This window comes from Cervus canadensis, chromosome 8 (genome assembly GCF_019320065.1).
Source record: "Cervus canadensis isolate Bull #8, Minnesota chromosome 8, ASM1932006v1, whole genome shotgun sequence".
Lineage (NCBI taxonomy): Eukaryota > Metazoa > Chordata > Mammalia > Artiodactyla > Cervidae > Cervus > Cervus canadensis.
This window is the reverse complement of record NC_057393.1, coordinates 81,806,366-81,828,733: the sequence shown is the minus strand read 5'-3', so window position 1 is coordinate 81,828,733 and position 22,368 is coordinate 81,806,366.

The window sequence follows — 22,368 nt, the reverse complement described above, 5'->3', positions numbered from 1 at the left end:
AAAGGTAAAGTCGTTAAAGAAAGACCTTGATTAATATCTCAGATCTTCCACATATACCCAACTATTTGATGTGCTGTGGGGATACATGGAGTTAGAAAAAGACATGGGCCTCACCTTCAAGAAATACAAAACCCAGCTGGGAAACATGTCAGATAGTCAAAGCTTGGCTTCTGGACAGTCTTTACAATATATAAGACCAGAACTGAGGAATGGGGACACATTATAAAAGATCAGAAAAATATCAATGTTGGAAGAGATATCAAATAACAGCATGGTATATGCAAATTTAAGAAAATGTACATGACTTTAATTTCAAGGCATGAGGGAACCTGACACTAGGAAGCCCAGATTCTGGGGTTGATAAAATGTTCTGTTTAAAGAGCTTAGTAAGGTCCAAGTCCTGGGAAATAACTGTAGCAGGAGAATGTACTAGATCTCAATAGATTCATCATATGAGGAGATAGTAATCTCTCTCAAGGTAACCCCATAGAAGAGAAGGCCTAGCTGCAGATCTTCGAGTTATGCAGTGGGATGCATTTACTAAAGAGAACTGTGAGTGTCTCCATTAAAACTCAGTATCTGGCAAAAAGTCTTTTTTGTACCATATGTATGTAAATAAATCCCCTACATATGAGTGAGTTCAATCCTGAAAACTCTAGAAGTCCAACAAATTTAGCCTAGGTACCCAACCAACACAATTGTCTATACAATGTGTGTGTATGTGCTCAGTCATGTCTGACTCTTTGTGACCCCATGGACTGTAGGCTGCCAAGCTCCTCTGTCCATGGAGTTTTCCAGGCAAGAATACTGGAGGGGATTGCCATTTCCTATTTCAGGGGATCTTCTCAACCCAAGGATCAAACCCATGTCTCTTGCGTCTCCTTCATTGGCAGCTAAATTCTTTACTGCCGCACCTCCTGGGAAGCTCCTGGCTACACAATACTGCACTGTAATAGGTTTATAACACTTTCCTCACAAATAATACATAAAAACAAATGCAAAAAATAAAACACTTTAGATCTTACAGTACAGTACTTTGAAAAGTATGGTTGCACAGTAATCTGGCATACAGCGGCTGGCATCAAGTGAACAAGAAAAAAGAGCTACTAACTGGAGGAGGGAGCGGAGGTGGGAGATGGTAGAACTTAGGGATCATCAGTAATTGGAGGTGGCGGGCAAACTGCAGTTTCACTCGCCCCTGACTTCAATGGCACAGATTCTGATTTCTTGCTGGATTCTGTTGTATCTACCATCTTGAAAAAACAATCCAGTGATATCTGAATAGTAACTCTTTTTTTTTTTTCTCATCATAGAGAGAACAGCTGCTGCAACCTTTGTGTACTGCTCTACATTCAAGCCCAGTGCCTCAAAAAATAACACTGCCTCCTCAAATAAAGGAAATTTTCTTGCCGTTTCCTATGTTGTGAACCTCTTCAGTTACTTCTTCTCTCTCTTGTCTTTCTTGGCATTTCTTAGCAGTACCAGCTACATCACTGCTACTTTTACCCTTGCTTCCAGGCATCCTGGGCTTGAAATAAAGATACTGTACTACTGTACTCCATACAGTACCACACCATAAAGTCCACAAAAGCGCAACTACCGGTAGAGGCTGAAAACATGTGGCACTGGACTCCAGACAGGTGAACTAATGTATGTGATCGGACATGAGAATGCACATTTGCATCTTTGAAAATTCACAAAAACTTGAAGGTTCATATATAGGGGACCTACTGTGTTGTTCAACTCACATCCTGCATGGGGTTTCCTTGCATTCATGCCAAGGCCTTGCTTCTCCCAGTTTCTCCCGTCAATGATAAAGAATAACAGAAGTACTGTGTTGGCCTATTGCTATAGTACATGGAATTTTCTAATGAAGGCTGTGGAGTCAAGGGTACCTATGAGTCTCGTTGACACTTTCTTAGAACTGAGGTGTAGTGTGAGACCATTGCTACTTAATCTGCCCTCCTTACACTCTTCTGTCACAAGTATCAGATATGTATCATGGTCTGCTGAGTCTCCCTACACACTCCTATTCCTTCCTTTAATCCATCACAGTCAGTTAATAATCTCTTGAATGTCTAATCTAATTTTAGCATCTGCTTCTTAGAGGACCCAGACTAACACCAGAACCTATATTTAGATTGCCCACTTCTTTCTCTTTCTTAATTACCAGCACTACATTAAGGTTTCATCCATTCCTACCAAATTCTCTATCCAGTATTTGAACTTCCTCCACACTGCCAGCCTTTATTTCTCTTCTGTCATTCTTGTTCTTACCCATCCTTTCATTCACACTCAGGATTATTTGTTTTATGCCTAGTTATCTGCCTAGGAAAACATCACTGATTTCTTAATGGCATACCTTCAGGGGTGCACTTATTAATGTTTATCAGCAGACTCTCTGGGGGAAAAAGCCCTAAATTGTAGCAACTGTCTATTTCAATTGTGTGAAGAACCCCACCACGGTCCATTTCAAAATGCCAACATACATTAATGAAAATGCATTGGGAAGAGATGTACTCAGTTAGCTATTGTAAGTCTGTACCTGCTGACTTCAACACACCGTACACTTCCATTCTCAACCTACCCATATTCTAGTCTCCATATCCTAGGAAAAAAAAATCCTTTGCATAAATTTTTTCTTTTCTGTCTATCCTAGGCAGCAACAATGTGGCAGTGATTTAGGTGTGAATCAAAAGTTCCAAAATATAAAAACAAATTTGCTTCCTGCTTTCATCATGCTTCTGGATATCATAAGTGAATTTTCAGAGCAAGAAGGTTATCAGTATTATGTACTACATGTTGTTTCTGATTGAGGTAATAAAAAAAGTTTGGGGAGTACATTTTAAAGGTATCATATATGAAAATATTGGTAAATATGAGATTGGTAAGGCTTGAAATCTGTGATAACTCTGAAACTGCTAACCTTTGCTAAAAAGCCACTACCTTAATTGCACAGCTACTTTTTTAAATCACCTTCTCTCATACTAAGAGATTTTTTCCAAATATCATCATGAGAAAGAAAAAAGGAATGTGAAGAAATACAGGTAAATGAATTAATGTGATAATCAGAATGATGTTACAACTGATAGCTTCTCTCATGGAGAGAAAGGGATAGATTGTCATTTCAGCTGGCATTAATTTCCCCCAACAACTCCTAGAGATATGTATAAGAGCTTCCTTGATAAAAGTACATTAATCTTCCCATCATTCTATGGAAACTGAATTTGAGCAGAATTCCTGGCTTTGGGTTTTTAAAGTTGAGAAACTTAAGGTCATGGAAATTAATTACCTTATTCCCACCTTGCCCAATCTGATTCCAGCAGACTTCTCATTTATCTTGCCAGAATGAGGACTACTAAACATATTTTCCTTGTAAATCTTTAGACTCTTCCCAAACCAACATTCCTAAAATATATTTCTCATAAAGAGAGACTTTTTCCAGATTCCAGAAGTTTAAAGATTGTTCCATTCTTTCAGTCACCTAGGAATAAAAATATAGTGTTCTTTTTGTCACTTTCATCACCATATTTAATACATTCCCTACTCATATAATACATTCCCTACTCCCTACTGCAATATTTATAAAATGATATTTATCATTTTACTGCTTATGACTTTTATGTAAATAATCTTTATATTGGTGCTTTCTCTTTTATAAGAGAAAATATAGAGACGTACTCAAGAATATAAGCATTGGAGAAAGATTCTTGGGTAGAAAAAATGATGCTAACATTAGGACTTGCTGATTAAGAGATAGACAAAGATATTTGAAGTCCACTAACAGAATGAGACTCAAGTGTTGGCTCTTTGATTTACTTTTTCTGTGAACTTTAGAGATTTACCCTTTTAATCTTTAATATCCTCAACCCTGTATATAAGAATGATAAAAATAACGCCTATTTTAGAGAGCAATTGGAAGAGTAAAGGGGAGAATGTATGTTCATTGTATAGTAATCTTCCTAGTGAGAACTTAACAAATACTAGTTATTAGTGCTGTACATGAATAGGTAGTTGTTGTACATGAAGAGCTCACACACACTCTTCTGAACTCTTAATTCAGCGGCTTCATATTCAGTTCAGTTCACTTCAGTTCAGTCGCTCAGTCGTGTCTGACTCTCTGCAACCCATGAATCGCAACACGCCAGGCTTCATATTAGTAGCTTGAAATTAGACATGGTGCAATATTTAGCCGTAGAAATTGGGACACAATACAAAAAAAGTTTGGTTTTTGTTTCTGTTTTTCCTAGAGAGCCTGCTCCTAAAAATTGACTAGCATGCCACTAATGTTTGGCTTATTAGTGTTGTTCTTTGATACAGTTGTTCTAAATAGGTTAAAGGTAAAATAATGGACAAGTAATTGAACAGGATGAGTTCTTAGTACAAATTGGCCAGGAAATGAAGTAATTTCTGAAGCAGTAAGCTAGAAATTGAAGTACAGACCTAAGTAGTTGAGGCCTTCCTTTGACTTGGATTATGTTCGGGTGTGTGATTCTGGTAATTACCAAGAATCTATTCAACTTTGGTAGCCTGTGAGCTGGAGAAGGCAATGGCAGCCCACTCCAGTACTCTTGCCTGGAAAACCCCATGGACGGAGGAGCCTGGTAGGCTGCAGTCCATGGGGTCGCTAAGAGTCGGACACGACTGAGCAATTTCACTTTCACTTTTCACTTTCACGCATTGGAGAAGGAAATGGCAACCCACTCCAGTGTTCTTGCCTGGAGAATCCCAGGGGTGGGGGAGCCTAGTGGGCTGCCGTCTATGGGGTCGCACAGAGTCGGACACGACTGATGTGACTTAGCAGCAGCAGCAGCCTGTGAGCTAGGTCCTCTTTAGTGGGTCACAAGCTGAAGATGATGTTTGTATTTTATATGCCAAATTATCCAGCTTTTATACTCTGCATCATTGTGCAGATGAGTCTTCAGCATATCATTTCTTAGTTGTTCCAATCTCCTCTCTGCTGGGCTATGCAGTCTGTGGAGAAGAAAACTTAGCTGTCCACTCCTGGGTCAAAGAACAGAGGCAGAGCGGTGGCATTGGTCATCCACTCTTGTGAGACTGATCAACATGGGGACCCAGAGGGAAGGTAAATTTTGTGAGGAAAATTGGGCTTAGTCATTGTTCTGGTTCTTGAAACAAGAAGACTCTCTTTCAAATATCAACTTTTAACTTTGTGCTTTGTGTTTTACTAAGTACATTTTTTCTTATATTATCAACAGCTTATTTCAGACTGTTATTTAAATTTTCATCTTGCTTGTGTAGTTGTGCTTGCCTCCTAACTGTATTTACAGCTTCTAACATTTTTCTGTTCTAATTCTCTTTATGTTAATTTCTAAAAGAGAAAGAGATGGAGAAAGTGAAATAAAGAGTAACAAAAATTTCTCATTAATTTGTGCTGTGTAAAATATTTTGTACAAACTCATCTATCTGGAATTCAAGATCCTTCCCAATGTGATTTTAGTCTGCCTTTTTAGATTTGCCTCACATTATTCTATCCCATATACTATAAAGAGAAACTAAATTAAAGTATTTAATTGCGGTATATGATTTGGACTTGTTAAAATAAAAAAAAATCAACTGAGTCCATTTTAAATATTTTATTGGTGTTATTCAATGATTCATGAATCAAGAAGTATCAAATCTAGCAGATAGAAAGGAGTTCTGAGAAGCTGTAAACAAGGAAAGAATTTTTAGAAGGGGGCAGGAACAAGGAAGTTATACTGGGGAGAAAAAAAGAAAAGTAAAGAAAGTCAACTGGTTGTTACAAGATTACTTTCCTTTAGGGAATGGAAAGGAGATTACCCAACTATTAATAGCACTGATTGGGTGAGTCTTGACTGACTGGTTCAAGATTCCATTTCTGAAAGAACTGAAACTCCAATTAACTTTAGTCTTGGTTTGGTAATGTGAAGCTAAGCATAAGCAAATCTGTTTTAGGCCTGTTGTCTTTTTGTTGGAAAAAATAATAATAACAAACAGAAAATTCAATTAAACACTTGGGAGACCAGAAGGGTGTGTTCTCATGCCCTGGGTTTACAGCAGAGGCTAAGAGGAAGAAAAAAGTTTCTTCTTTACTGTCAAGGACTCTCCAGTGAAAAGCCATGAACTCCTTGTTTACTGGAGCCCTCCCAGCTTCCTTTTCCCCTCTATAAAAGGGTCCTCCTTCACTTGCTTTGCAAGAACTTGCACATGGCTCACCATGATTGCAGCCCCTAGACTGCAATTCTCTGCTGATCTGAAATGAGCCCATCTTTGCTGGAGAAATATCTGGCAATCTATTTGTTTCAGGTCAACATTGCTTTTTATAAAAGAGCATTTAGTTATGTGGCTGCCTTGGGTCTTTGTTGGGGTACATGAGATCTTTGTTGCTTCATGCAGAAACTTTCTTTATAACATTCAGGCTTATTGAGTTTTCCCTCAGTAGGTAGGATCTTAGATGCCCAGCAGGAATCAAACTCATGTCCCCTGCTTTGGAAGCAGCTTCTTAACCACAGAACCACCAGGGAAGTCCTCAGTTCAGCACTGTTAACAGACTTCAGTGTTCTATACAGTTGCCAGAGGCTATTCCTCTACTAGCATACAATTCACCACCTCTGCTTGTCACAGAATTCTAAAACGTGTACCGCACGTTTCATAGATTGCACTCTCATTGCTTTTTACAATGAAAAAAAAAATTATTTAATCTCTGAAGACACTTAACAATGTGTAGACATTTAGAAATTATTACATTTGGTTTAGTATCATAGTTATTGGGGGGCTGATTACATTTAGACATAGGGATATGAGACAAGATGGAGGGACCCCAAAACCAGGAAATAACACAACTGCCCTTTAAGACTAGAAAGGTAGTAAGAAAAAAGTGCAATTGACTCCAGACTGTGTAGAGTTGAATGGATAGACTCAAAGTTCAGAGTATGTAGAATGCTCAGATGAGATTCAAGCAATGGCTGGTACTAGCATTTCTAAATGGGAGTAGGGTAGGTCAGTGGCGTGTGGCATTGAAGATACAAGACAAGACAATCTTCAGTTCAGTTCAGTTCAGTAGCTCAGTCGTGTCCAACTCTTTGCGAACCCATGAATCGCAGCACGCCAGGCCTCCCTGTCCATCACCAACTCCCGGAGTTTAATCAAACTCATGTCCATCGAGTCGGTGATGCCATCCAGCCATCTCACCCTCTGCCATCCCCTTCTCCTCCTGCCCCCAATCCCACCCAGCATCAGGGTCTTTTCCAATAAGTCAACTCTTCGCATGAGGTGACCAAAGTATTGGAGTTTCAGCTTCAGCATCAGTCCTTCCAATGAGCACCCAGGACTGATCTCCTTTAGGATGGACTGGTTGGATCTCTTTGCTGTTCAAGGGACTCTCAAGAGTCTTCTCCAACACCAGCTCAAAAGCATCAATTCTTCAGCGCTCAGCTTTCTTCACAGTCCAACTCACATCCATACTTGACCACTGGAAACACCATAGCCTTGACTAGACAGAACTTTGTTGGCAAAGTAATGTCTCTGCTTTTTAATATCCTATCTAGGTTGGTCATAACTTTCCTTCCAAGGAGAAAGCGTCTTTTAATTTCATGGCTGCAGTCACCATGTGCAGTGATTTTGGAGCCCCCAAAAATAAAGTCAGACACTGTTTCCGCTGTCTCCCCATCTATTTCCCATGAGGTGATGGGACCAGATGCCATGATCTTAGTTTTCTGAATGTTGACTTTTAAGCCAACTTTTTCACTCTCCTCTTTTACTTTCATCAAGAGGCTTTTTAGTTCCTCTTCACTCTCTGCCATAAGGGTGGTGTCATCTGCATATCTGAGGTTATTGATATTTCTCCCGGCAATCTTGATTCCAGCTTGTGCTTCATCCAGCCCAGCGTTTCTCACAATGTACTCTGCATATAAGTTAAATAAGCAGGGTGACAATATACAGCCTTGACATACTCCTTTTCCTATTTGGAACCAGTCTGTTGTTCCATGTCCAGTTCTAACTGTTGCTTCCTCACCTGCATACAGGTTTCTCAAGAGACAAATCAGGTGGTCTGGTATGAAAATTCTTTCAGAATTTTCCACAGTTTATTGTGATCCACACATTCGAAGGCTTTGGCATAGTCAATAGAGCAGAAATAGATGTTTTTCTGGAACTCTCTTGCTTGTTCGATGATCCAGTGGATATTGGCAATTTGATCTCTGGTTCCTCTGCCTTTTCTAAAACGAGCTTGAACATCTGGATGTTCACGGTTCACATATTTCTGAAGCCTGACTTGGAGAATTTTGAGCATTACTTTACTAGCGTGTGAGATGAGTGTAATTGTGCAGTAGTTTGAGCATTCTTTGGGATTGCCTTTCTCTGGGATTGGAATGAAAACTGACCTTTTCCAGTCCTGTGGCCACTGCTGAGTTTTCCAAATTTGTTGGCATATTGAGTGCAGCACTTTCACAGCATCATCTTTCAGGATTTGATATAGCTCAACTGGAATTCCATCATATCCACTAGCTTTGTTTGTAGTGATGTTTTCTAAGGCCCATTTGACTTCACATTCCAGGATGTCTGGCTCTAGGTGAGTATTCACACCATTGTGATTATCTGGGTCGTGAAGATTTTTTTTGTACAGTTCTTCTGTGTATTCTTGTCACCTCTTCTTAACATCTTCTGCTTCTGTTAGGTCCATACCATTTCTGTCCTTTATCAAACCCATCTTTGCGTGAAATGTTTCCTTGGTATTTCTAATTTTCTTAAAGAGATCTCTAGTCTTTCCCATTCTGTTGTTTTCCTGTATTTCTTTGCACTGATCACTGAGGAAGGCTTTATCTCTCCTGGCTATTCTTTGGAACTCTGCATTCAAATGGACAACCCAAAAGACAACCTTAGAGAAGTCAGTTATCATCAAAAAATTATCAGTGAACAACTCCATAAAAGGGGATAGAAGAACCAGGCCGAATAAATGGATAAAAACAAAAGGATTACAATTTTTATGTTTGAGCAAGCCATGGCATCAGAGAAAGAGGACCAGGTAAATGTGAGCACTCAAGAGTAATTCCTACAGATGTACCTGGCTCTGGTTCTTAGTAAAAACCTAACAGGGTTGCCTGAGCTCAGATTTGGGAAGCCTGACTCAAATCACAACAGAATAAAGGGGAAAGAAGAGGATGGAATTAAATCTGACGCTTTAATATAATCACTGCCTCTGTTAGAATTACCTCGAGAACACGAAGAGCCCTAACCCACTTTTGCTGATGCTAGAGGGCAGGAGATCTCTAGGCTGTGAGTGGCAGATTATATGAAGGTAGGACTGTGATACCTGATACTGATTTAGCTATGATCTGAGCATATGGATAATAGCAACTTGTCTTGTTAACACATCTATTGATTAATATATCTTAGACTTTATATATAGAAGAAATATTCAGAAATATTCGATTGATCATAGTATCACATATTATAGCAGAACATCTTTGTAGCACAAGCTCAAGATCTGAGTCTTGTGCTTTTTTCTTCATCTATAAAATGTGGATATTAGTTTTATATTATAGGGCTATTGTGAGATTAAATGAGATAATTTATATAAGAAAATAAAAATACCTAGTAATTAGCAAGCAATCCATACAAGCGAGAGATCATTTTGTTATTATTAGTATCATCATCATCCTTTACAAAAATTCTTATACTTTAAAAAGTCCAGGGAATTCCCTGGCAGTCCAGTGGTTAGGACTTTGTACTTTCACTGCCAAGGGCCCAGGTTAAATCCCTGGTTGGAACACTAAGATCCCACAAGCTGTGTGTTCAAAAAAAAAAGTACAATTACAGTAAGAGGTGAAATATTCTTATTTTATTTTCTGTCCCACAGACTGAGAATAAGACTGCTATTAATCATAATAAACCTACACTTCAGTCAAAATTGTGTTTATCTGTTTGAATTTCTTATAATAGGCAACCTATTATACACTATTCAAGCTTTTATGCTTGCTTTTTATAGATTCTCATATATAGTGCTAAAACTGGAAATCTACATTGAATGTGGCATTTTTTCAACTAAAGAAGAAAAAGTATAATATTTAAAGGTCATATTGTTTATATCCTTTATAAATACAGTAAAATAAAATGTCAATCTGAATATTTCATTAGCTGGTTGACTTTATTAGGCTCCCATTCTCAGAATTTAATCTACAAGAAAGCATCTGCATTTTTCTTGGATATTATATCTTATAACTTAAAATTACTGATTATAGTAAGTCAGTTTAGCACAGAAAAATAGTTAGAAAGCATATCACTTTTGTTCCTGAAGGGTGGCAGCTCTGTTACAAAAAAATATATTAAAAAATAAACCTTCTTCTTTGTGGACTAGTATAAGTGGTCTTCAGAGCCTGGGGTTTACCCAGATATTTGGATGATTTTTCACTTGTAAGAAATTACTAAGCTTCAAAATTTGTATCTAAAGAATATTCCCAGAGGCTCTAGTATATACAAATACCTTGAGTTGGACAAAATTATCAGCATATTGTCAAATGTATATAAGTTGTTAGATTAAAAATACTTAAATAAAATACCTTCTTATTACTAATATCACTCAATCTCAGAATTCAACAAAGATTTCATGATCAGTCTCAGCCACCGATATTGTTAGCACACTTGAGAAAATTCAGTCCATTATAATCTGCTCAGAGGTTTTGTCTCAGGAGCAAACCTTTCCAGTCCACTGGAATTTATATGTTGCAAAGTCTTATCAAAGCTTGAGAGAATAATTATATCTCCTTGGATGTAAAGGTATTAATTACATTACTTATAATAATAGTAATAGAAAATAATGATGATGATGTTAACTACAATTTTTGATTTTGAATGCTTATGTATATTAGGACTTGTGTTTAGTGCTTTTTGGGTATTATCTCTTTTATTTGAATCCTTACAATGCCTTATTTCTTAACACTATTATTAATTTGTTTAGCAAATATTCATTGAGTGCCTACATACATCACAATCTCAAGGGATGGGAATTTGTCCTTCATAAAGCAAATGTTTTGAGTGAGTTAACATTATCAGTTCGAGAGTTTAAATTTTATTGTTTATTTATCACTAGGCTCCTGAAGCTTTCAAAGGTTAGATAAATTATCCAAGTTACAAATGATGTGTGGTTTCTAGTGTCCTCCTGTTTCAGATGTGCTAAGGATCACCTTAGTTACAATTAGTATGGATAATTTTGTTTCCCCTTTGGAGTATGTGGAAATAGTAAATTCAAAAAGGTATGCTCTATATGTCATAGCCCCTCCCATGTTCTTATATTTATGAACTAGATTTTGCCTTTTCTTTATTCTTGATTTTTATATAGTCAAGATACTTGAATATTAATTGCTGATGGGCTAAATATTAATTTTTGTTTTATTCTATAGTTTGTGCTGTGAAATTATTTTTGAAATCATGACTAATATAAGCCTTTCAAATTTGAATATTGAAGTGAACACATGCTTTTCTCTTTCCTTTAAAGTGTTAAGTTGAGTCACACTAATTATTTTTCTAAAGTCAAACTGTCTTTGCTTTGGATGTATCACTACCAAATGATTCAGCTCATATCTCCTAAGTATAAGAATATTATCCTGCAACCACAGTGCCTTGTTATCAGACCTTAGGGAACTACCAATAATTCTGTAACATCAAACAGTATCTAGTTTAGAATTTTTCACATTGTTGCAAAATGTTTCCCTCCCCTTAAGTCAAGGGCAACTCAAGATTCTTACATTATCTTCAATTACTGTCTTTTTCAATCTAGAAAAGGATTTTTCTTGCTTTCATTTTCTTTATCTTCAGTTTTCATATTAATATTCAATGCTGAAGACATTGAAAATTTAAAATGTATTTTTAATCATGATACAAACTCACACCCTAGGCCAGAGTCAACATCCATACCATAATTGTTAAGCAGAGTTTTTCCAGTTCTCTTCTTTAACGACACATTAGCTGTCTTTGACTCCAAGCGTGGGTGTGTGCATATAAGTCGCTTCAGTTGTGTCTGACTCTTTGCAACCCTGTGGACTGCAGCCCACCAGGCTCTTCTGTCCTTGGGATTCTCCAGCCAAGAATACTGGGGTGAGTTGCCATGTCTTTCTCCAGGGGATCTTCTCCACCCAGGGATCAAACCCCTGTCTCTTACATCTCCTGGATTGGTAGGCAGGTTCTTTACCACTAGCACCAACTGGGAAGCCCTTGACTCCAAGATTTATGTAGAAAGTACATTTGCAGGTCATTTTGATAATGAATCTAACTAAAGACTCATTGGCTGTGTCTCTGAGGACATTCCAATTGCAACTCCTAAGGCTTAAATCCAATGCTGATGATCACATGATCATTTGGCTTGATCTTCTGATACCAAGGTTTCAGTACCCTTTTCTTTGATGAGGATTTCATGATTTTTCATCTTTGATTTGCATTCAACCAGAAAATTTTTTACATATAAATATTTTAATCCAATATTTCATTACTGACTCATCACAATAGTCCGCCATTTTTTTGGTAAATTCTATTTCATGTTTTATTAAACATTACATGTATGAATACAAATGGGTGCTCTTTTGTAAAACAATATTTTTAAATGCAAAGAGATCCTCATGGATTAAAAGAGGTACAAAGATAATCTGTTAGGCAACAAGTGCACCAAATAAACACTTAAATGCTTCTGTGTCAATGTCAATGTAGAAAATATTTAGTTCTTTGGTTTAGTCTTACTTACATTAAAAATATTAACCTGTACTGGGATTTGAAATTTCAATATTTGTATACTATGCATATTTACATATGCATTCACACATGTCTGTTAACTTCTTTTCATCCTAATTATCATGGATTTAAAGTAATGTTTTACCTTATTGAGAGTCCATCCAAAAATCATAGTATATTTCCACTTGATTGGGCTTCCCTGATGTTTCAGACAGTTAAAGGACCTGCCTGAAATGTAGAAGACCCAGGTTTGATCCCTGGGTTGGAAAGATCCATGGTGAAGGGAGTGGCTACCCACTCCAGTATTCTTGCCTGGAGAATTCCATGTACGGAGGAGCCTGTTGGGTTACAGTCCATGGGGTCACAAAGAGTCGGACATGACTGAGCAATTAACACTTCCACTTGATTAAGAATTTACTGTAGAGAGCTTGCCCTAGATGCTACATTTTCATAGAAGTGTTCTATAAGCTCCATGTATAAGTTATTTTATATTTTGAGAAGAAAGTAACAATACTAGCAAAGATTTACTGATAATAGAAACTCATTTGGCACATCAGCTAAGAATTTCATTAGATCACTTTCTCATGTGAATAAAGATAAGGTCAGATGTGTCAAAAGAATTATCTTCATAATTTTATGTATTTCTAAGCACACTACTTTCTATTAAAAGAGGATTTAGCAAATATTCTAAATTCTTTTATCTCTTAAATTAACAACTGCCTTCTAAATAAGTATTGTGCAGAGAAATGGAAATGTTATTCTTAACTAAAGGAAATAAAACCTGCATTAAGGACAGACATGTGAAGAACAGATCATAGCAAAATACTGAATACATAAAAATACAACTTCATTGCAAAATCCCCAAAGAGTCACTTGAGAAAGAACACCACATGATGTGTATGAAAGATTATTTTCTCTAAGGCCTTAGACAAGGTAAAAATAAAAAGTAGAATAGCTAAGATAAATAGTACACAAACCAATCCATGAAAGTGATAAATAACTTAAAGTACAGGACCCTCTAGGTCATAGGGAAAATAAAACAAACAAAAAGAACAGGGATGATATGAGCAAAACTTATCCAAGTGCTTTTACTAACTGAAATTGCTCTCTGCTGACTGGCCATCAATCTGCTTCCCAAATGGAATGCCCCACTCTTCTCACAGTGGACAAATATGCTTTATGAGGAATCATTAGTCTTGAAAATGATACAGTATTTATTTAAGCTCTGAATGTAAGAAAAGGGAGAGATGACATCCCACTTCATTCCATCTCCAACTCTAAAACTGGATTCTAGAAAACAAAACTGCTCATACCAGCTATCACAATTCTACCTGTAGTTTTGAAGAAAACAGTTTGAAGTAGACCATTTTTTTCTTTGAAGTAATTTTAAGGCAAAAAGTTCTATACAGACTCAAATATGTAAGAATATAGGAAAAGTCATAAACTGTAAATATTTCACACACATTTCAAGATGTCTTCAAATGGTATGAAATAATTCTAAGCTACTCAAAATTATATTTCTTCAAAAAAGTAAACCATAGTGTTTTTTTTTTCCATTTATTTTTATTAGTTGGAGGCTAATTACTTTACAATATTGTAGTGGTTTTTGTCATACATTGACATGAATCAGCCATGGATTTGCATGTATTCCCCATCCCGATCCCCCCTCCCACCTCCCTCTCCACCCAATTCCTCTGGGTCTTCCCAGTTCACCAGGCCCGAGCACTTGTCTCATGCATCCAACCTGGGCTGGTGATCTCTTTCACCCTAGATAATATACACGTTTCGATGCTGTTCTCTCAAAACATCCCACCCTCGCCTTCTCCCACAGAGTCCAAAAGTTTGTTGTGTACATCTGTGTCTCTTTTCCTGTTTTGTATATAGGGTTATTGTTACCATCTTTCTAAATCCCATATATATGCATTAGTATACTGTATTGGTCTTTATCTTTCTGGCTTACTTCACTCTGTGTGATGGGCTCCAGTTTCATCCATCTCATTAGAACTGATTCAAATGAATTCTTTTTAATGGCTGAGTAATATTCCATGGTATATATGTACCACAGCTTCTTTATCCATTCGTCTGCTGATGGGCATCTTGGTTGCTTCCATGTCCTGGCTGCGATGAACATTGGGGTGCACGTGTCTCTTTCAGATCTGGTTTCCTTGGTGTGTATGCCCAGAAGTGGGATTGCTGAGTCATATGGCAGTTGTATTTCCACTTTTTTAAGAAATCTCCACACAGTTCTCCATAGTGGCTGTACTAGTTGGCATTCTCACCAACAGTGTAAGAGGGTTCCCTTTTCTCCACACCCTCTCCAGCATTTATTGCTTGTAGACTTTTGGATAGCAGCCATCCTGACTGCCGTGTAATGGTACCTCATTGTGGTTTTGATTTGTATTTCTCTGATAATGAGTGATGTTGAGCATCTTTTCATGTGTTTGTTAGCCATCTGTATGTCTTCCTTGGAGAAATGTCTGTTTAGTTCTTTGGCCCATTTTTTGATTGGGTCATTTATTTTTCTGGAATTGAGCTGCAGGAGCTGCTTGTAAATTTTTGAGATTAATCCTTTGTCTGTTGCTTCATTTACTATTATTTTCTCCCATTCTGAGGGCTGTCTTTTCACCTTGCTTATAGTTTCCTTCGTTGTGCAAAAGCTTTTAAGTTTCATTAGGTCCCGTTTGTTTAGTTTTGCTTTTATTTCCAATATTCTGGGAGGTGGGTCATAGAGGATCTTGCTGTGATTTATGTCGGAGAGTGTTTTGCCTATGTTCTCCTCTAGGAGTTTTATAGTTTCTGGTCTTACATTTAGATCTTTAATCCATTTTGAGTTTATTTTTGTGTATGGTGTTAGAAAGTGTTCTAGTTTCATTCTTTTACAAGTGGTTGACCAGTTTTCCCAGCACCACCTGTTAAAGAGGTTGTCTTTTTTCCATTGCATATCCTTGCCTCCTTTGTCAAAGATAAGGTGTCCATAGGTTCGTGGATTTATCTCTGGGCTTTCGATTCTGTTCCATTGATCTATATTTCTGTCTTTGTGCCAGTACCACACTGTCTTGATGACTGTGGCTTTGTAGTAGAGCCTGAAGTCAGGCAGGTTGATTCCTCCAGTTCCATTCTTCTTTCTCAAGATTGCTTTGGCTATTCGAGGTTTTTTGTATTTCCATACAAATTGTGAAATTATTTGTTCTAGTTCTGTGAAAAATACCGTTGGTAGCTTGCTAGGTCTCTTCTTTAAAAAAATTATCAATTACATTAGATTATTTAAATTTTTACAAATGACTTTTAGAGACTATGTAAAGACATACAACTCATGTCTCAATCAAAAGTGTGATATTAAAAATTCTCCATTTCTTCCATGAGAAAATTTTAATCACCAAACTGCTCTTACTAAGTTCTCACGGGATCTGCTTTTTAAATTTTTTTTAGTTTACCTTTGTCTCTCAACCTTTAAAATAATAATTCTTAAGATTGCTCCAATTATAAAATGCAGTTCATTAAAATAGTAAGGCCAATATTAAAATTTTTCTTTCCTAATATATGTCTTAAAATTATATTAAACTTTAGGCACAAGCAGTATGCAAATCTTGTACATGGTGTTAACGAACAGTGTAATGACCAATATTCTTTTCTTTTGACAATATCTAATAGTAAATATTTATGTGATCATGGGATGAATTGCCTTAACTCCACAGAGAAATTTATAGTCATGTCTTATATCACTTTTGTCCACCTATGATGTCATTTATTCATTTAAAAATATTTACTGAACAGATCTATGGGCCATGTTTGTTCTTAGCACTGGGGCTACAAAAGAGAGAAAGCGCATGGTCAAAACTGGGGAGACAAGCCATCACGGTAGCTCTGAGTGCCTTGTTCTCCTGAAACAGCCTATTTCAGTCTTAAGAAGGCAACCCAGGGTCTGCAGAGAATCTGGCACCTGTGTGTGTGCTAAGTTGTTTCAGTTGTGCCCAGCTCTTTGTGACCCTATGCACTGTAGCCCACTAGGCTCCTATGCCCATGGGATTCTCCAGGCAAGAATACTGGAGTGAGTTACCATGCCCTCCTCCACAGGGAACTTCTGCTGAGCCTAAAATACCTTATTCTATAATATGTCTGTGAATATATGTCTGTGTGTGTTTTAATGCTCTAAATTATAATTCTAAAATGAAATTCTAGAAGGAAAGCTTCTCTGGGAAATAAAGCAACTGTGCAATGTGTATGATGATTCTAATGGACTAAGACTGAACATTAGGCAGCATTATTTACATGTAGACTACTCTGACATTCTAAGTGCTTGTAATTAAGAATTGATAGTAAAAAATATATATATTGGTGGGATTTCAATAGAACTCCTATCCATTCCTCTCCTTATCACAACTGCCAAAGCCTTTTTTTTTTAACTATGTCAAAGCCTTCGACAGTGTGGATCACAACAAACTCTGAAAAATTCTTGAAGAGATGGGAATACCAGACCACCTGGCCTGTCTCTTGAGAAATCTGTATGCAGGTCAAGAAGCAATAGTTAAAACTGGACATGGAAAAACAGACTGGTTCCAAATAGGGAAAGGAGTATGTCAGGGCTGTATATTCTCACCCTGCTTATTTAACTTGTATGCAAAGTACATCATGTGAAATGCTGGACTGGATGAAGCACAAACTGGAAACAAGATTGCCGGGAGAAACATCAATAACCTCAGATACGCAGATGACAACACACTTATGGCAGAAAGTGAAGAACTAAAGAACCTCTTAATGAAAGTGAAAGAGGAGAGTGAAAAAGTTGGCTTAAAACTCAACATTCAGAAAACTAAGATCATGGCATCTGCTCCCATCAATTCATGGAAAATAGATAGGGAAACAGTGGAAACAGTGACAGACTTTATTTTGGACAGCTTCAAAATCACTGCGGATGGTGACTGCAGCCATGAAATTAAAAGACACTAGCTCCTTGGAAGGAAATCTATGAACAACCTAGACAGCATATTAAAGATCAGAGACATTACTTTGCCAACAAAGGTCTGTCTAGTCAAGGCTATGGTTTTTCCAGTGGTCATATATGGATGTGAGGGTTGGACTGTAAAGAAAGCTGAGCACCTAAGAAATGATGCTTTTGAACTATGGTTTTGGAGGAGACACTTGAGAGTCCCTTGGACAGCAAGGAGATCCAACCAGTCCATCCTACAGGAAATCTGTCCTGAATATTCATTGGAAGGACTGATGCTGAAGCTGAAACTCCAATAGTTTGGCGACCTGGTGCGAAGAGATGTCTCGTTTGAAAAGACCCTGATCCTTGGAATGATTGAGGGCGGGAGGAGGAGGATAAGACAGAAGATGAGATGGTTGGATGGCATCACCGACTCAATGGACATGAGTTTGAGTAAACTCTGGGAGTTGGTGATGGACAGGGAAGCCTGGAGTGCTGCAGTCCATGGGGTCGCAAATAGTCGGACATGACTGAGCAACTGAACTGAATTGAACTGATCACAACTGCTAAGTTTAGTCAATGTCTCTTTTTTTGTTTTGCTTGTGTTTTATTTATTTTTATTTTTAAGCTTCTGTAATAAAATTTAATGTGAATTTGTTAGGAAACTAAGAACATATACTGTTGGCTGTCATGTTATACTATGAAAAGAAACATAACAATTTTTACCTTGAGCTAAGACATTTCTGTACACTAAGGCAATATACTTCAGAATTTCATAGATGGATTATGGACTGTGAAGGGAGAAATCTAAACAAATCTAATGATGCTTCTTCTCTTAATCATCTATTATCACTTATTTATAATTTTGTTCATTAATGCATTAAAATAAACTTCACTGACTCCTATGGTCAGTGTGTTATGTCTAATGAATGGACAAACAGGCAAAGCCTTGATATACATATCAGGATTTTTCTAATTTGCGTAAATTGCAGTTTGGATCTCATGTCAAATATTCCATGCAGTTTTCCTTTATCGTATCCCTTGTTTTTGTTTTGGCTTTGAGCACATGAAGAACAAGACTTGGAAGCAAAAAAAATCTTACTAGGGGGTTCCTCATGAGGTTTTCCTTGTAACCAGAATGTGTTGGAATTATTCCTATTGTGTGACATAATATAGAAATATTATAATATCAAGGCCTCCCAAGAATTGCTCTTAAAATGTTTCAACTTGGTGGGTTGGTGTCAAAAATCAGATTTTAAAAATTAATTCAAATTAGAAATGATAAATATATGCCTGGGAGGCATGTCAATTAAAATAAATAAATGCTAATTTGCAATTCCATCTTGTTGACAAGGAAGATCATGCATCTTTTTCACATACTAATAGCCTGTATTACCTCCCACCCCCACCTCCACCCAGGAAAGACTGTATTCAGAACATATGGCTAGTGAATTAAAGTGTTATAAACATTACAGATCTATTAATGTATTAAAACCATTACCGTAAAAAATTTTCATTTGATATAGAACATAAATTTCTCTGAACTTATAATAATTCTATAGATTTTAAGCTGAATAAGAACTTATTGTTTATTTGCCTAATCCCCTAATTTTTCACTGCAGGCAATTGAAGAATTAAAGTTTGACTTGTGCTGGGTCACAAAGCTAATTAATGGCCCAGAGCAGGAGGTGTTGCCAGGATACTTGACTCCTAATCAAGCATTCCAACAAAAAGCACCCTGTATCATATAATAGAAAGTTCATCCCGCATATATTTGGCCAATTATGACAAGGGAGCTGGGAATATATAATCAAGAAAGGACAATCTCTTCACTAAACAATGTTAGGAAAATTAGACAGTCACATGCAAAAGAATCAAACTGGACCACTATCTAACATCATATACAAAAGATAATTCATAATGAATTAAACATTTGAATGTAACCCTGAAGCTATAAAGCTCCTAGAAGAAAATATAGAAGGTAATCTCCTTGATATTAATCTTGGTGATGACTTTTTGGATTTGACACCAAGTGTAAAGGCAACAAATGCAAAAATAAACAGTGTAACTACATGAAACTAAAAAACTTCTGCATAGTAAAGGAAACCATCAACAAGTGAAAAGGCAAAAGACTGAATGGGAGAAAAAATATTTGTAAATCATATATTTTATGAGTGTTTTATATCTAATATATATAAAGAGTGTATACAACTCAATATCAAAACAAAACAATTTTGTTTAAAAAATGAGCAGAGAATCTGAATAGACATTCTTCCAAAAAAGATATGCAGATGGACAATAGGTACATGAAAAGGCACTCAACATCATTAATTGTAAAATGAAATGCAAATCAAAACCACTGTGAGATATCAACTCACACCTGCTAGAATGGGTATCAAAAACAAAAAATAATAAGTTTTGGTGAGAATGTGGAGAAAAGGAAAACTTGTGCACTGTTGGTGGGAATGTAAATTAGTATAGGCATTATGGAAACAGAAAGGAAGTTCCTCAAAAAATTAAAAATAGAACTACCATATGATCCAACCATTTTGATTCTAATGTTTCTCTGAAGAAAATAAAGATACTAACTTGAAGATATATGCAGCCTGGGTCCACTGCAGCATTATTTACAGTAGCCAAAACAACAACAACAACAACATAAGTGTCCAGAATGGATAACAAGCTATCTATCTGTTTGTCTATGTATTTATCTATCAATAAAGATTTATTGCAGACCCCTGGGTTGAGATATATATTATTTTTATAATGTATTTTATAAAATAGATTTATTGTAGATCCCTGGGTTGGGAAGATCCTCTGGAGAAGGGAAAGGTAACCCACTCCAGTATTCTGGCCCAGAGAATTTCATGGACTGTATAGCCCAAGGTGTTGCAAAGAGTTGGACACGACTGAGTGACTTTTTTTTTTTAATAGATTTATTGTGGGATATTATTCAGCCATAAAAACAAATGTACTCTTGCCATTTGTGAAAAGATGGGTGGACCTTGAGGGCATCCTTTTAAGTGAAATAAGGTAGACAGAGAGAGACAAACAACATATGGTCTCATATATGAAATCTAAAAAAAAAAAAAAAATGAACAAACACATAAATACAGAGAACAGGTTAGTAGCTACCAGAGGCACAGATGGGAGATGGGCAAAATAGGTGAAGGGAATCAAAGGTATAAACTTCCAGTCTTCCAGTGATAAAATAAAAAAAATCCCTGGGATGTAATGTATAGCATGGAGACTATATACATACCAATGTATAGCTAATAATACTGTATTACAAATTTGAAAGTTGCTGAAAGAATAGATCTTAAAATTTCTCATTATAAGAAAAAAAATTTCTGTAGCTATATATGGTAACAGATGTCAAGTAAACTTGCTGTATGATGATATTGCAATATATACAAATATTGAATCTTTTTGCCATACACCTAAAAGTAAAATAATATTCTAGTTTAATGATGTATACTGTGAAGAAGCTTTTTAGTTTGATGTAGTTACACTGTTTATTTTGTTTTTGTTGCCTTTGTTTTTTATTTCAAATGGAGTTATTTTTCATTCTTTAAAAATTTACTGTTGACATCAGAAATCAAGTATAGATTAAAAGACTTCCTTTTTCAAACAATGCATCACATTACAAACAAACAATATATTCTACTGAAAGCCTATTAAATGAATCTCTTTCCATATGGTGCTATTTTGGTTTTTGTGAATTCAGCTCAAGTCTTAAGTAGTTATGTAACTCAGTCTGCAAAAGCAGCAGGCATGTCCTTATTCAGTAAGATTCAAAATATTTTGAGTGAGCTATTTATGATTTATTAGTGCAGTTAGGGTCTCCAGTCCTTAACATACAATACCACTTTCTTCATCAAGGGATAGTAAATACAGGACCCAAGTTTTGCTCCTAACTCCTCCTTCTCTACTTTCTCCCTGACCCAAGCCCTTGACAACATTACTAGTCAGCCTTTGCCTCTTTTTGACTTAGTCTGGATATAGTCTCACACTCCTTGGCCACCTAGTGCTCCAGGAAATCCCTAAAAATGAAATGGAGTTGGCAAATAAAGTGAAACTTGTTTAGCCTCCTGGTCCTAGTCCCTTTTGCTTAGTCTCTGTTAGTTACCTTATTTTCTGCCACCTCATCTCTGTTTATCTAGAAACCACAAAAGCAAATTAATAGCTTGAACTTAGAATGTACAGACATAAATTAATATTTTTTTGACGTGAAGATATCACATAAGTCCACTGAGATAAAGTATGGCAATACAATCTTGAATTTCTTGGTTCTTTTTGCTATTTTCATTATATCTTCATTTATCTTGTGATCCATGATCTGGCAACCAATTAATCTCCTCTTCCCTTCTATAAAACAAAACAATGTCAGGTATAATCAGGCACAATCCATGGGATTATTGTTGCAGAAGTCCAAAGTCTCTTAAGACAGTGTGAACTGGATTATGGTACACAGTACAGGTTGTTGTTGTTTTCGTTTCTTTGCTAAGTTGTGTCCAACTCTTTGTGACCCCATGGACTGTAGCCTGCCAGGATCCTCTGTCCTTGGAATTCTCCAGGCAAGAATACTAGAGTGGGTAGCCATTCCCTTCTCCAGGGGATCTTCCCGACCCAGGGATCAAACCTGGGTCTCCTGCATTGTAGGCAGATTTTTTACCATCTGAGCCACCAGGGAAGCCCATTTTCAAAAGTAAGCCCAACTTTGTTGGAGCCCAGATCTGGAA